This window comes from Salmo salar, chromosome 06 (genome assembly GCF_965601325.2).
Source record: "Salmo salar chromosome 06, fSalSal1, whole genome shotgun sequence".
NCBI lineage: Eukaryota > Metazoa > Chordata > Actinopteri > Salmoniformes > Salmonidae > Salmo > Salmo salar.
Genome location: NC_138296.1, coordinates 65,278,257 through 65,283,168, shown reverse-complemented (window position 1 = coordinate 65,283,168; position 4,912 = coordinate 65,278,257).

Sequence of the window (4,912 nt, the reverse complement as noted above, 5' to 3'; positions counted from 1 at the left end):
TTTGGACACACCTACTCATTCAAGGGGTTTTCTTATTTTACTATTTTCTGCATTGTAGAATAATAGTGAAGACATAAAAACGATGAAATAATACATATGGTATTTTACCTTTATTTAACTAGGCAAGTCAGTTAAGAACAAATTCTTATTTTCAATGACAGCCTGTTCAGTGGCAGACCGACAGATTTTTCCTTGTCAGCTCAGGGATTCAACCTTGCAACCTTTCGGTTACTAGTCCAACGCTCTAACCACTAGGCTACCTGTCGCCCCATGGTATCATGTAGTAAACCCATGGTATCTGCCCCATGGTATCATGTAGTAAACAAAAAAGTGTTAAAAAATAAAAAATATATTTAATATTTTAGATGATTCAAAGTAGCCACCCTTTGCCTTGATGACAGCTTTGCACACTCTTGGCATTCTCTCAACCAGCTTCACCTGGAATCATTTTCCAACATTCTTGAAGGAGTTCCCACATATGCTGAGCACTTGTTGGCTACTTTTCCGTTACTCTGTGGTCCAACTCATCCCAAACCATCTCAACTGGGTTGAGGTCGGGTGATTGTGGAGGCCAGGTCATCTGATGCAGCACTCCATCACTCTCCTTCTTGGTCAAATAGCCCTTACACAGCCTGGAGGTTTGTTGGGTCATTGTCCTATTAAAAAGCAAATGATAGTCCCACTAAGCGCAAACCAGATGGGATGGCGTTTCGCTGCAGAATGCTGTGGTAGCCATGCTGGTTAAGTGTGTCTTGAATTCTAAATAAATCACAGACAGTGTCACCAGCAAAGCACCATCACACCTCCTCCTCCATGCTTCATGGTGGGAACCACACATGCGGAGACCATCCGTTCACCTACTCTGCGTCTTACAAAGACATGGAGGTTGGAACCTAAAAATCTCAAATTTGGGCAGATTTCTACTGGTCTAATGTCCATTGCTTGTGTTTCTTGTCCCAAACAAGTCTCTTCTTATTATTGGTGTCCTTTAGTAGTGGTTTCTTTGCAGCAATTTGACCATGATGGCCTGATTCACACAGTTTCCTCTGAACAGTTGATGTTGAGATGTGTCTGTTACTTGAACTCTGTGAAGCATGTATTTGGGCTGCAATTTTTGAGGCTGGTAACTCTAATGAACTTATCCTCTCTAGCAGAGGTTTCTCTGGGTTTTCCTTTCCTGTGGCGGTCCTCATGAGAGCCAGTTTCATCACAGTGCTTGATGGTTTTTGCGACTGCACTTGAAGAAACTTTCAAAGTTCTTGACATTTTCCGTATTGACTGACCTTCATGTCTTAAAGTAATGATGGAATGTCATTTCTCTTTGCTTATTTCAGCTGTTCTTGCCATAATATGGACTTGGTCTTTTACCAAATAGCCCTACCTTCTATTTTAACATGGAACACCTGTTAATTGAAATGCATTCCAGGTGACTACCTTATGAAGCTGGTTGAGAGAATGCCAAGAGTGTGCAAAGCTGTCATCAAGGCAAAGGATGGCTACTTTGAAGAATCTCAAATATAAAATATATTTGGATTTGTTTAACACTTTGTTGGTTACTACATAATTCCATATGTGTTATTTCATAGTTTTTATGTCTTCACTATTATTATACAATGTAGAAAATAGTACAAATAAAGAAAAACCCTAGAATGAGTTGGTGTGTCCAAACTTTTGACAGGTGCTCTATATAAATACAAATACAACAAATACCCTACCATCTAATCCTACGCTCACTAAAAACATACCACCCTACTCCACTATTTACATCTATCTAGTCCTACCTCAGGCCAACAGCTTGAAAGGACGGGACACCACCACTCAACACACCTTGTAACTCTTCTGACATCAGGTCTCGTACATCCAAATACCTCTCTGCAGCTGCCACCATAACCTAATATTTCTGCAACTTATGTTCCATCCCTGCAGTACAATTGATAACCATTGCTATAAATGAAAAAAATCCAATCTTACTGAAGCATATATCACTTGTTGGCTTATCCCTCTGTACTGGTACAGATCTACTACTCACATCACTCCTCTCAGGATCCCTCCCCCTTGACCCATCTTCCTCTTCTTTCTTACTTCTGCACTACTCTAACCCTGGAAACCTCAAGTTGATAGTTCTATACTGAACAAAAATTTGAATGTAACATATAAAGTGCTGGTCCCATGTTTCATGAGCTGAAATAAAAGATCCCAGCAATGATCCATACCCATAAAAAAGCTTATTTCTCTAAAATTTCACAAATTTGTTTACAACCCTGTTAGTGAGCATTTCTCCTTTACCAAGATAATCTATACACCTCACAGGTGTGACATATCAAGAAGGTGATTAAACAGAATTATCATTACACAGGTGCACCTTGTGCTGGGAAAATTAAAGGCCACTCTAAAATGTTTTGTAACACAACACAACGCCACAGATGGCTGCAGGAATCAGAGCTGCTGCCAGAGAATTGAATGTTGATTTCTCTACCATAAGCCGTCTCCAACGTTGTGTTAGAGAATTTGGCAACTACAGACCACGTGTAACCATGCCAGCCCAGGACCTCCACATCTGGCTTCTTCACCTGCAGGATCATCTGAGACCAACCACCCAGACAGCTGATGAAACAGGAGTATTTCTGTCTGTAATAAAGCTCTTTATTGGGGAGAAACTTATTCTGATTGGCTCGGCCTGGCTCCCCAGTGGGTGGGCCTATGCCCTCCCAGGATCACCCATGGCTGTGCCCCTGCCCAGTCATGTGAACCCCATAAATTAGGGCCTAATGAATTTATTTCAATTGACTGATTTCCTTATATGAACTGTAACTCAGTGAAATTATTGAAATTGTTGCATGTTGCGTTTATGTTTTTATTCAGTATATTTCCTATTCAAGTGAAGTCATTCAGTTCTTGAATAGTGGATGCCAAATTTCCTGCTCAGCCATGTGTCTCACCTTATACTTGTAGCTACTACAATTCATCCAACCAATAAAAACCCATAGTAGCAATGATTTAGCATGAACCCAACAGATTAGAAGGGGTTATAAAGCACGACACATTCTACAAGACAGACATTAGAGTTTTTCTCTACCCAAAATGCCCAGCTGTTGGAGACAGCAGACAGCTCTGGCGTGGAGTGAGCTCAGACACCTCCTTGTCACAACAAGGTCATCTCTAGGAAACCTCTATTAATAGACCCTGGGCTGTTTTCAAAGGGACAAGCAGGGATAATTCTGGAATCATGTTCATGGAAAGAAATATATTTATTAATCAAGGAGGTCAAATGGACTCGTTTAAATCTATCCCATGGATTCCATCACCATCACTTTAATTTGAGAAGAAAAATGTATCCTAATTGCATTCCCCCTGAGCACAAAATGCTGCTCTGAATCATTCACTAATGGCATCAGCAGTGGGAGACATTAAGATAGGGAAAAAAGATCATGTGTGGAAAATAAGTATGTAAATGAGTCATTCATGGCTTTTTGCAGTGAGCGACAGTACAAAGGGCTACTGTTAAAATTCAGATATGTGGTAGCTTTGTCACCTTCCTCATATCAGATTAGGCTAATTTGGATAATCACATATTCTGGCTATGGAGTATTAGGAAGTCATTCATGAGTACCTTGGGTTTCACATGTAAACGAGTAAGTATGTAAGTAGTCTTGCACGAGCCTTGGCTTGTGGGTTTCACATGGGCATCAGCTTATCAGCCAGGTACCATACTCAGGTGATAATTGAGCCTTTCCGTACTGAATATTAGGCTACCCAGATTTTGGCTGTGGAAGGGGAACACAGTCTGATCTTGTTGCTATTTTAATTGCTTTAGTTAGATTTAGAAGATACATTTCCTCCCTTATCTAAATTATATTCTAGACAGTAAGAAGAGTAACAGATGGTTTGAAATCACATTTAATTTAAGTCACAGCAGTGGCTATTCTTTTACAACAGCTACTGCTTGTTCAGACAGTCCATAAAACAAATTGCATTGATTGGAAGCAGCCTAATTCTCCAAAGGGTCTTCATACATTCTCAGTATATGATACTGATGTTTGAATGCAGTGATAAGTGAAATCACATTTGCAGATACGCAGTATGCGTACTTATATCATATTCCGTTTGTTTTACCTCTCCAAGCTACTTACTATAGCCTATCCCTGGTGATTTAATAGAACAGGAAGGTCTGGGGGAAATGAATGCAATTCATAAAGAACTACAACAAATCTCAACATCGCAAGAGACCCCAACAATTTGAAACTCTTGAAATGGAATTGCATCTGATACATATAGTTCATTACACACAACGGTGCTGCATTTGGCTTTGTCCCAGTTCAGTTAGTCTGTGTTTTCTCCAGCTGGAAAAAGTGTGCTCCCTGTCCTTCCATGCATATACGCACAATTATATCTTGGAAAACTAATTTTCTCTGTGGCTGTCTGTCTGCTCTGGAATTTAATGTTACATTTCACAATTTACAGGAAACCTCATTGCTAATTTTTTTTCTGGAAACAGAGCAATAATGTGGAGGCTTACACTTCACCTAGTGTTCAGTGATGCATATTTATTTTACAAATAAATGAACCACTAGACAAGTAAGGAATTCAAGCATTAATTTGGTAAGCTATCTTTCTCCATCAGAAATATGCAATGACTGGAATTGCTACAATGACATAGTAGGCCAAAGTCTTTGTTTCTCATTGCCTGACAGGTAAATTCAAACTGATGCAATGCCAATACTACTTTATCAGTTCCTTATCAGAGCATATGTCAATCTGAATGTCCATCAAACTGGTGATATAGGGTCATAATTACATTATAATAGACTTCAAAGATACTGTGATAGAGGACGAAACAAATGTGCTCAAGTTAAATCCGCACTGGCCTCTGCGCGTTCCCGTGCGAAGTATGTCTGTGTGATGTCACCGTGGA